The sequence below is a fragment of the Eumetopias jubatus genome, unplaced genomic scaffold (assembly GCF_037043125.1).
Source record: "Eumetopias jubatus isolate StellerSeaLion01/CBP00866 unplaced genomic scaffold, mEumJub1_p1.0 scaffold_1, whole genome shotgun sequence".
NCBI classification, from domain to species: domain Eukaryota; kingdom Metazoa; phylum Chordata; class Mammalia; order Carnivora; family Otariidae; genus Eumetopias; species Eumetopias jubatus.
Window position 1 is genome coordinate 13,915,283 of NW_028274807.1, and position 12,491 is coordinate 13,927,773.

The 12,491-nt window shown below is 42.7% G+C and overlaps 1 long non-coding RNA gene across 1 annotated transcript in view; it reads left to right on the plus strand.

The window, feature by feature from the left end:
* The window catches only part of LOC114219052 (uncharacterized), a 30,373-nt gene extending 28,158 nt beyond the window's left edge, over window positions 1-2,215 (plus strand). The window contains exon 3 of the long non-coding RNA XR_003611306.2: window positions 1,756-2,215. This is a non-coding gene — a long non-coding RNA (uncharacterized LOC114219052). The remainder of the gene's footprint in view (window positions 1-1,755) is intronic.
* The last annotated feature ends 10,276 nt before the right edge of the window (window positions 2,216-12,491 follow it).

Genomic DNA, 12,491 nt, shown 5'->3' on the forward strand with positions numbered 1-12,491 from the left:
GAATGGGAAGCCCCTTAGGGACGTCCTTCTTCCTAGCAGCTCCTAACCACGTGCTGGAGCACTGCACATGGTTTTAAGTTAGATTTGTGGGGTTGAATAGATGCAAATCCCCACTTTGGAGTAAGAACAGGCACGCCCAGGTGAGAAGCCCCAGGGTTGGAACCTAAGGCTTCTGGTCCCTGGCTTGTAGTCCCCAGTCCACTATAGAGCACCAGGGGCCTGGCCAGTTTCACCATTTTCTGACCCAGAATTCCTCTCAAACAACTGTGACTTCCGTGGTCTTACTGGATTGAGGAAACAATCTTTCTGAGGCTTAATGTAAAGATAAATATGTCAGCAAGAATTTCTATTCGGATGTGACATTTGCACATGAAATGATAACCTAAATCCCTGAATTTCTTCTTCCCAAGAGCCCCAGTGGCTCTCTCTAATTTCCATATATGAAAAAATGCCAACTATTCAGAAGGGTACAGAGAATGATTTAATGCGCTCATCACCTACATTCAACAATTACCATTTTGCCTTTTTTTTGCTTGGTGCTTTCTTTTATATAATTTCCTGAAACATTTTAAAGTCAATTACAAACCTTAAATAAAGGACAGTATCTTCCAGAACCATAATTCCTTAGTCAAACATAAGAAAGTTAAAGTTTGCACAATGGTGACTTTATATTACGATTTTTCTACATTTATTAGCGGGCATCCTCTGTAAAGCAGAGGCTTTTCTCCTCACTCAGGCCTGTTTGGTCACCCTGAAATACAGTTTCTGTAGGAAAGGCAAGATAAATGTCCACATATTTCCCTTTAATGATCCATATTCCAAGTAAGGAGTTGGAGTAATAGATGCCATCCGTGGTGACAAAAGCATTATTTTAGGGGAAGGAACTTTCTCTTTTCATTGACTGTCATAATGAGTTCATTGTTTGGGTTTTTGTTTTTTTTTTGCCAGGGGTGTGGGATTTTTTTAGGTCTCACTCTAGAGTGTAAAAACAAGTTTGTTTTGTTTTTTACCTTGTTAACTCCTAATTACAGTTTTCCATCTTATCTATATTGTGATATGAGACAGTTTCATTGCTCTCAACTGGTTGGCAGTACACTCTATGCTTTCCATTTGCTACACTTTAATTACAAATCCCCTTGGGTCGGGCACCTGTGTTGCTACCCATACTTCATTTGATAGATAATTTTATGTGTCAGCTTGACCAGATCATGGGGTACCCACCAGTCACATTTACTCAAACATTATTCTATGTCTGTAAGGGGAGGTGTTTTTTTTTTTTTTTTTAAGAGAATAACACTTGTATGGGTAGACTGAATAAAGCAGGTTGTCCACCCTGATATAGGTGGGCCTCATGCCATCAATGAAGACCTGAATAGAACAAGACTGAACAAGAGGGAACTTCTACCTGACTCTTTGAGTCAGAACATCCATCTTCTCCTGCCCTCTGACTACAACTTACATCCACTCTCCTGGTTCTCTAGCTTATCGACTGCAGATCTGGGGACTTCTCAGCCTCCATAATCATGTGAGCCAATTCCTTCCCTGACTAATACACTTTGCTACCAAGGTGTACCTTCTCATACACATTTCTTTGTGTCCCCATGCAAGCATGCTACGGGATGAGCGAGCCCACAATTTCTCTGTGTTCAAGGCACTTCCCTCCAGACTGGATGAACCTGGTTATACAGCTGCAGCGGCGTGTGAGAGTTTGTGATGCCTCACATTTTCATTGACACTTTATTTGCATTTTTTTAGGTTTATAGCATCTCCTTTCTGCTCGATAACCTGACTGGCTTCATTCAGCGGGAAGTCCACATGAATCAGAGGGCCCACAGGAACTCATGTCCCTCCTCCTCCCTTCCCACCGGCCAGCTCTGTGCCCCATCTCTTACTAGTGAACCACCCTCTCCTGCTTCTAGCCATGTGGGCCTCGTGCTGCTCCTCAGCCACACCCTTTTTGTCCCACCTCAAGCCTTTCCTGTGGCTGTGTGCTCTGCCTGGACGGCCCCTCCCACAGACACACTCAACTCCACGACTTCTCCTTGAAGATGCCTGTGATGTTGTGATTTATAATAAGAAATACATATTTCAGGGGCACCTGGGTGGTTCGGTTGAGCGTCTGCCTTCTGCTCAGGTCATGATCTGATATAGAGCCCCACGTTGGGCTGCTTGCTCAGTTGTGAGTCTGCTTCTCCTCCTTCCTCTGCCCCTCCCCCCTCAGATAAATAAATAAAATCTTAAAAAAAAACATATTTGGTCTTTGTCCCCACCCCTGACTCAGAGCTTCTAAAAGCCTTGGAATCTCATAAGTGACAATAGCGATAAGGTGTATTGATATTCATAACAAGCCCCTCTCAGCCACACATGAGTTTATGTCAATGTGGTGACTTTTGGAAAGCCCCTAAGGTTGATGGCTGGTTGACAGGGAAACAGACGTGTGATCAGAGGCTGAAACTTTCAGTCCCATCCCCTGACCTCTGGGGAAGGGAGAGAGGCTAGAGGTTGAATCAATTGCCAATGGCCAGTGATTTCATCAATCATGCCTATGTAACGAAACCTCCATAAAAACCCAAAAGGATGGGGTTCAGAGAGCTTCCAGGTTGGTGAGTACGTAGAGGTGCTAGGACAGCGGTGCACTCGGAGAGGTCATGGAAGCTCCACACCCCTGCCCACGTACTTTGTCCTCCGCATCTCTTCCATCCAACGGTTCCTGAGTTATACTCTTCTATAATAAACCAATAATCTAGTAATGTACAATGTTCCTCTCAGTTCTGTGAGCCTCACTAGCACGTTAATTCAACCCAAGGAGGGAGTTGTGGGATCCGCCAATTAACAGACAGTCACCAGAAGCACAGGGAACAGCTTGGACTTTCATTTGGCATCTGAAGGGTGGTGGGGGAGCGAGGAGGAGCCTAGTGGGACTGAGCCCTTAACTATCTGCAGGTAGATAGTGTCAGAATGGAGACAGTTGCCCATGGTGGTGGAGAAAACACATATTGGAATTTCATTCCCTTATCTTGGCCTCTGGTGGAAATGAGCATAAGTTCATATGACTTCCATTCACGCACGTTTTCCTTCTGCTTGCGGTTTCTATATAATCCCCTTGTTTCCATCACTTATGGTCATCAGTCTTTTTCTTTAACCCTTACTGTATATTTATTAGATTAAGAGAACATCTTTCCTGGTGATAATCATTTCTAAGTATTCTTTTCCTTTTAATTGCAGTAAAATGTACATAAATTTACCATTTCTAAGTGTACACTTCAGTAGCATTAAAGTACATTCACATTTGTTATGTAATCATCACTACCATCCATCTCCAGACACATCTTTCCTGGCTGTAATCATTTCTTTTTATTTATTCATTCATTCATCCATCCATCCATCCATTTATTTATTTGTTTATTGATTGATTTTTTAGTCATCTCTACACCCAACGTGGGGCTCGAACTTACAGTCCTGAGATCAGGAGTCACATGCTCTACTGACTGAGCCAGCCAGGCGCCACTCTTTTTTTTTTTTTAAATTGTAGTAAAATACACCACAGTGAAACGCCACTGTGGCATTCAGTACATTCACATTGTTATGTAACCATGGCCACCATCCATCTCCAGAAATTTCTCATCATTCCAAACTGCAACTCTGTATCCATTACACAAGAGCTCCCTATTCCCCTCCCCCAGCCCCTGGCACCCACCATTCCACTGTCTCTGTGAATCTGGCTACTCTGGTATCTCCTGTAAGTGGAATCACACAGTATTTGTCTTTTTGTGTCTGGTGATTTCATTTAGCATAAGGTTCATCCATGTTGTAGTATGTGTCAGAATTTCCTTCCTTTTAAAGGTTGAATAATATTCTGTTGCATGTAGACAGCACATTTTATTTATCCATTTACCCATCAGTGGACATTTAGGTAGTACATTATTGGTTTTGATGCCCAGATTGATTTCTCATCTTGGAGCCGTGGGCACTCCTTCAAGTTGGTTCTGAGTTTTCATGACAGGACACCACTGGTCTTTGATCTTGCTTTCTGTGTTAGAAATGTCACTCCTCTCCTACATTCCCTGCCAGAGACCTGAGGTTTGGTCTTTCTCAAAGAATCCCAGGTTCCTCTTAGTTGGTAATGGCATTTAGACACCAAAATATAGGCCTGTGTACTACATGTGTCTTAACTTTCCTACTAGACTCCATTCCATGAAGAGAACAGCTACATCTTATTCACCTTGGTTTTATCACAGTACTTTACCCACAGCAGGTATGGAATCAACTTTTGTTCCTTTAGACTCAAAAAATGTCTTCACTCTTGGGGCTCCTGGGTGGCTCAGTCAGTTAAGCATCGGACTTTTGGTTTCAGCTCAGGTCATGATCTCAGGGTCATGAGATCGAGCCCTGTGTCAGGCTCTGTGCTAGGCATGGAGCCTACTTAAGATTCTCTCTCCCTCTCTCTCTCCTCCTCCCCTGCCCTCCCGCATGCAAGCTGTCTCTCTGAAAAAAAAAAAAAAAAAGTTGTATTGAGGTATATAATTGACATAGAACATTATATTTTTTCAGACGTACAACATAATGATTCCATATTTGTGTACATTGTGAAATGATCACTACGTTTCTAGTTAACACCTGTCACCAAACGTAGTTATAAAATTTTTTTTCTTGTGATGAGGACTTCAAAGAATCTACTCTCTTAACAACTTTGAAATATGAAACACAGTATTTTTTTAAAGATTTTATTTATTCATGACACAGAGAGAGAGGCAGAGGGAGAAGCAGGCTCCCCGCTGAGCAGGGAGCCTGATGTGGGACTTGATCCCAGGACCCTGGGATCATGACCTGAGCCAAAGGCAGACGCTTAACCGACTGAGCCAGCCAGGCGCCCTATGAAACACAATATTATTAATTATAGTCACCATGCTGTACCTTATATCCCCAAGACTTCTTTATTTTATAGCTGCAAGACTGTACTTTTTGTTCCACTCCACCCATTCCTCCCCTGGCCTGCAACCACCAATCTGTGTCTGTATCTATCTGTATCTGTGGGCTTGTTTTTTTATTTGTTTTGTTTTTTAGATTCCACGTGTAAGTGAGATCATATGGTATTTGCCTTTCTCTCTGACTGATTTCACTTAGCTTAATGCTCTCAAGGTCCACCCATGTGTTACAAATAGCAGGATTTCATTGTATACAATATCTTCTTTATCTGGTCATCCATCATGGACACTTAGATTGTTTCCATGTCTTGGCCATTGTAAATAATGCTGCAGGGAACATGGGGGTGTCTTTTCAAATTAGTGTTTTCATTTTCTTAGAATAAATACCCAGAAGTGGAATTGCTGCATGATATAGTAGTGCTATTTTTAATTTTTTTAAGTAAGCTATACGTCCAATGTAGGGCTCAAATTCAAAACACTGAGATCAAGAGTCACCTGGCCTTCCTACTGAGCCAGCCAGGCACCCCTAAACATACCTGTTTTATCACCAACGTGGAGCTTGAATTCATAACCCCAAGATCAAGAGTTGCATACTCTCCCAACTGAGCCAGCCCGGCGCCCCTCAATTTTTTTTTTTGAGGAACTGCCATTCTATTTTCTACAGTGGCTGCACCAATTTACATTCCTACCATAAGTATACAAGGGTACCCTTTTCTCTACATCCTCACCAACATTTGTTATTTCATGTCTCTTTGATACTAGCCATTCTGACAGGTGTGAGGTCATAGCTCATTGTAGTTTTGATTTGCATTTCCCCAGTGGTCAGTGATGTTGAGCATCTTTTCATGTGTCTGTTGGCCATCTGTATATCTTCTTGGGGAAGATGTCTATTCAGATCCTCCACCCATTTTTAAATCAGACTGTTTGATTTATTGCTATTGTTGCGTGAGTTCTTTATATATTTTGGATGTGAACCTCTATCAGATAAATGATTTGCAAATATTTTCTCCCATTCAGTAGGTTGTCTTTTCACTTTGTTGATTATTTCCTTTGCTGTGCAGGAGCTTTTTAGTTTGATGTAGTTTAGGTACTTATTTTTGATATAACAAGGCCCGGTATCCTCAAGCGATTATTTCAACTGATGCTCAGTTGCAAATAAACATAGAAACAGCAATCTGCTCATCTCTGGTGTCAGGGAAGAGGACTGTTTTGGACAGCTAATATGGCACTCATCAGCATATTGTGTAAAGATGGTCCCTTACTGAGAACTTGAGATTCATGAAGGTAATTCTGGCAATACTAAATTCTAGCCTTTTATGTAGTCTTTAAAATTAAGTTCCTACAAAAGCAGAGTCTGCTGTTTTTATCCTGCAGAATGGCTGTATTGGTCAGGGTTCTCCAGGGAAATAGAACCAAGAGTATGAAGAGTATGTATGTGTACACACACACACACACACACACACACACACGTATGCATGCATATACTTTAAAAGATTGATTTTAAGAAGTCCTTTTAAATTCATTAATTTTAGGAGATTGGTTTTAGGGAACTGGCTTATATGATTCTGTGAGCTGGCAAGTCTGAATCATGCGGGGCAGTTTAGAGACCCAGGGAAGAGTTGCAGTCTTTAGTCTACAGTCAGACTGGAGGCAGAATTGCTTCCTCTTCTATGGGCCTCAGTCTTTTCTCTTAAGGTCTTCAATTGATTGGATAAGGTCCACTCACCTTGTGCAGGGTAACTGGCTTTACTCAAAGTCTAAAGATACCTTCACAGCCACATCAAGACTGGTGTTTCACCAAACAACCGGGACCATAGCCTAGCCAAGTTGACCCATAAAATTAACCATCACAATGGATACAGTGGGAACCCACTGAGTGAATAAATGCCCAGCTAATTCCTTCATTGACTTCATTCCTTTTCTTTGTCACCAAAAGCAGTAATTTCTGTTTGACAAACTGAAATCTAAATGATGAAGGAAAAATGCCAGCTGCTTTCCCTCAGACAGTAACTGTTCCCTGAGAAGTGAGAGTAGAAGAGAAGTTTGAAGATCAGGTTCCCAAGGAGAATCCAAACAGATGGAATCAACAAGATCTATAAAGAACTTACCAAACTCAACACCCAAAGAACAAATATCCAATCAAGAAATGGGCAGAAGACATGAACAGACATTTCTGCAAAGAAGACATATAAATGGCCAACAGACACATGAAAAAATGCTCAACATCACTCATCATCAGGGAAATACAAATAAAAACCACAAAGCCACCTCACACCCATCAGAATGGCTAAAATTAACAACACAGGAAATAACAGATGTTGGCGAGGATGTGGAGAAAGGGGAACCCTCCTACACTGTTGGTGGGAATGCAAGCTGGTCCAGCCTCTCTGGAAAACAGTACGGAGGTTCCTCAAAAAGTTGAAAATAGAGCTACCCTACGACCCAGTAATTGCACTCCTAGGCATGTACCCCAAAGATACAAATGTAGTGATCCAAAAGGGCACCTGCACCCCAGTGTTTATAGCAGCAGTGTCCACAATAGCCAAACTATGGAAAGAGCCCAGATGTCTATCAACAAATGCATGGATAAAAAAGATGTGGAATATACACACAATGGGATATTACTCAGCCATCAAAAAGAATGAAATCTTGCCATTTGCAATGATGTGGATGGCACTAGAGGGTATTAAGCTAAGTGAAATAAGTCAGAGAAAGACATACGATCTCACTCATATGTGGAATTTAAGAAACAAAACAGAGGATCATAGGGGAAGGGAGGGAAAAATAAAAGAAGATGAAATCAGAGAGGGAGACAAACTATAAGAGACTCTTAGTCATAGGAAACAAACTGAGGGTTGCTGGAAGGGAGGGGAATGGGGAGATGGGGTAACTGGGTGATGGACATTCAGGAGGGCACGTGATGTAATGAGCGCTGGGTGTTATATAAGACTGATAAGTCACTGAACTCTACCTCTGAAACTAATACTACACTATATGTTAATTAATTGAATTTAAATAAAAAACAAAAGAAAAAAATAAAACACACAGTAGTGATAATCTCTTCCAGTCAACTCTTGCCTTGTGGGAATGTGGCATCTAGGGTTGCCACATCATGCATTTTTGTAAGAGAATCTGGAAAGTTAGATTGTATGTGAAATCTCCAGATTTTTTAAAAGCTGAAATAAATGGGGCGCCTGGGTGGCACAGTCAGTTGCACGTCCAGTTCTTGATTTCGGCTCAGGTCGTGATCTCAGGGTGGTGAGATCAAGCCCTGCGTTGGGCTCTGTGCTCAGCACAGAGTCTGCTTGGGACTCTCTCTGCCTCTGCCCCTCCCCCCCAAATAAATAAATAAACCTCAAAAAAAAAAAACTTACAAAAATAAACAGATGCAATCAAAGGACACGAGGTCTGCTGACACTCCTTTCAGAAGCTATAGCTTCAGGGATGCAAAGGCAGAAAGCCCCAGGGAAGGAGCTTCCGCCAGGCCAGGGAAACTTTCTGGGGATGGATCCTGGATGCCGTCTTGCATGGAGCCATCTGGCTTAAGGGGTTGCTGAGAAACCCCATAACCAACTTTATTAAACAGAGTTTATCTTTGTAAGAACCAACAATATAGGGGTAAACCGATGGTCTATTTGTGAATTATTAAGTAGAGCTCCACAGAATGTGGGGCAGAATGGACATTGACTAAATCTGATTTATTTCATTAATTTAATGTATTAATGATTTATATAAATATATTTATTTTATTAAATTTGCTAATCTCATGGTGGAATTTTCTAGATCTCAAAGATTCCACACCAAGCCAGGGATTCTCACCAACAAATAAAAAGGTTGATTCCATTCAGTAGGTTGTCCTTTTGTTTTGTGGTTGGTTTCCTTCGCTGTGCAAAAGCTTTTTATTTGAGTTTAGTCCCAATAGTTTTATTTTGCTTTTGTTTCTCTTGCCAAAGGAGACATATCTAGAATAATGTTTCTACAGCTGATGCCATCAACAAAACAAAAAGACAACCTACTGAATGGGAGAAGATATTTGCAGATGACATACACGATAAGGGTTAATATCCAAAATATATAAAGAACTTATAAAACTCGGGGCGCCTGGGTGGCTCAGTTGGTTAAGCGACTGCCTTCAGCTCAGGTCATGATCTCAGGGTCCTGGGATCGAGCCCCGCATTGGGCTCCCTGCTCCGCGGGAAGCCTGCTTCTCCCTCCCCCTGCTTGTGTTCCCTCTCTCGCTGTCTCTCTCTCTGTCAATTAAATAAATAAAAAAAAAAAGAACTTATAAAACTCAACACCAAAAAAAACAAATAATCCGATTAAAGAATGAGCATAGGACATGGATAGACATTTTTCCAAAGAAGACGTACAGATGGCCACAGACACATGAAAAGATGCTCAACCTCACTTACCATCAGGAAAATACAAATCAAAACCACAGTGAACTATCACCTCACACCTGTCAGAATGGCTAGTATCAAAAACACAAGAAACAAGTGTTGGCGAGGATATGGAGAAAAAGGAACACTCATGCACTGTTGTTAGGGATGCAAGCTGGTGCAGCCACTGTGGAAGACAGTATGGCAGTTTGTCAAAAAATTAATAGTATTACCATATGATTCAGTAATTCCACTACTGAGTATTTACTCAAAGAAAACAAAAACACTAATTCAATAAGATATGTACACCCTATGTTTATTGCAGCATTATTTACAGTAACCAAGATATGGAAGCAACCCAGGTGTCCATTGACGAATGGATAAAGAAGATGTAGGGTGTGTGTGTGTACACACACACAGTGGAATATTACTCAGCCATAAAAAACAAAATCTTGCCATTTGCAACAATATGAATAGATATAAAGGGTATAATGCTGAGTGAAATAATTCCGAGAAAGACAAACACCATATGATTTCACTCATATGTGGAATTTAAGAATCAAAGCAAATGAACAAAGAAAAAAAGAGACAAAAATACAGAACAAACTGAAAAAAAATAGAGAACAAACTGATGGTCACCAGAGGGGAGGTGGGTAGGAGGATGGGTGAAATAGACAAGGGGATTAAGAGTACTGAACGGTGTACTTACCGAGATGAGCACTGAGTAATGTACAGACTTGTTGAATCACAGTATTGCACACCTGAAACTAATATATTATGTTAATTAAACTTGAGTAAAAAATGTTTTTAAATTTTGGGGTCCCTGACTGGCTCAGTTGGAAGAGCATGCGACTCTTGATCTTGGGATTGTGAGTTTGAGCTCCATGTTGGGTGTAGAGATTACTTAAAAAATAGATAAAACTAGGGGCTTCTGGGTAGCTCAGTTGTTAAGCATCTGCCTTCGGCTCAGGTCATGATCCCGGGGTCCTGGGATTGAGCCCCGCATTGGGCTCCCTGCTCAGCGGGAAGCCTGCTTCTCCCTCTCCCACTCCCCCTGCTTGTGTTCCCTCTCTCGTGTTCTCTCTCTCTGTCAAAAAAATAAATAAAATCTTTTAAAAAATAAAGAAATAAATAAACTTAAAAAAAAATTTTTGAAGATACATAAACTTCAAATTCTGGTAAGAGTGGGTTGTCATCTGCATTTGTTAACTCATTTCCAAAGATGTGTCCTTAAAAGGTAGGCTGGGTGGGGTAGGGGGGGATAGGGTTGTACCTCGGGGCTCAGTGTCCCAGGGAACTGTGGTGATGCTTCTGCAGTCTGGCCCCACACCAGAGTCATCACACAGGCTTTAACAGGGGAGGCCTGTCTGGAGCTGGGGAGGGAGGGAAGCTGATGAGGACCAGGAGATAGTTAAGCCGGAACCGCACCGCGGCTGGTTCTAATTCCAACCCCTTGAAGGGCGGGCTGGTATGGAGAGCCCCAAAACCTCCCCATGGAGGGGCGCCTGGCTGGCTCAGTTAGTAGAGCATGCAACTCTTGATCTCACGATTGTGAGTTCAAGCCCTACATTGGCTGTAGTGATTACTTAAAAATAAAACCTAAAACAAAACAAAACAAAACCCCTGCATGGAAAATTACGAGTATTGGCGAGGATGTGGAGAAACCAGAACCCTTGTGTGTTACTGGTAGGCATGTGAAATGGAACAGCCATTGTGGAAAACAGTTTCACTTAGAGTTACCATATGATCCAGCAATTCCACTGCTGGGAGTGGAGCCAACAGAACTGAAAACAGGGACTCAAACAGATACTTGCGCGCCATTTACAGCAGTGTTATTCGCAATAGCTAAAGGTAGAAACAACCCAAATGTCCATCAACAGATGAATGGAGAAGCAGAAGAGGATATATCCATACAATAGAATATTATTCAGCCTTAAGAAAAACGAAGTTCTGAGCGTTAGGTTCTGTCGGTTGTGCTGAGAAAGATAAGCGTGGACCTGGGGCTCTGCCTTTATTAGGGTCAGAGGGTGGGGTGTCAAGTGGCTAATGCGAAGCATCAGAGCAGGAATTAGGGCACGGGAAAGTGGAGGCAGGGTCACCCAAGGGTCAGGTATCTAGGCTGTCCAGGGTTTCCATAAGAGGAACTTCATGGTAGGGAAGGCCTTGGTCCTTACCTGGCCGTTTTGCTCATGGCTGTATCACACAGATGGTGAACACCTCAGCATCAAAAGTTTCATGTCAGGTATTTACAGTACACGCTACAACATGAATGAACTGTGAAGACATGAGGCTAAATGGAGTACGCCGGTCACAAAAGGACAAATACTGCATGACTCCACTCACTGAGGTACCCAGAATGGGCCAATTTGGAGACCCAGAAAGTAGAATAGAGATTATGGGAGGCTGGGGTACAGGAGATCGAGGAGTCGTTGTTTAAGGGGTATGGAGTTTTGGTTTGGGATGATGGAAAGTTCTAGAGATGGATGTCCGTAACAGTTGTACAATAAGGTGAATGTACTTAATGCCTCTGAATTGTACACTTACAAATAGTTAAAATGGTAAATATGATGTTGAGTATGTTTTACCACAGGAAAAAAAAAGGAAAAAACCAAATCCCAGCTGCTTCCAAAGTGGATGTGCAGCTGGGATCCTGCCTTCAGGGCAGGAACTGGCCCAGGGTGGGCTTGCCTTGCACCTAGGGCCTTTGGGCCTAATCACTGAACTGGGCTTCCTTCCTTCCACAGCTCCATGTCAGGGAGGCTGAGTCCACTGGGAAGTCATGTCACCACCACCCCCTTGGTGCCCTTTGCTGTCTTGCAACCCTGGCCCCAGCTTCTCCTTCCTCCCAGGCTCTGTCCTCCCAGGCTTCACTCCTTGCTTTCAGGTCCCCACTGTGCCAACCAGTTGCCCAGTTGGCTTTTCATCCTTCAGGCTGGTGTAGGGCTGCAGAAGGCCTAGCTGAAGTTTTGGTGATGCCTCTGCCCACCCCCCTGGGCAGGGTTTGTGCAGCAGGGCTCACTTGGCCTTGCTCAGCTAGCTCCCTTGCAGCTCACAGTCAATTGAAAGCTCAGTGGCCACCGAGCCTGGGCCACGCTGCCCTTCCTGGGCCCCTGCAGTCATGAAGGGGGTGGCAGGACAGCACGGAGGATCCAAGTGCCAACTCAAGCCAGATGACTTGGCCCATACC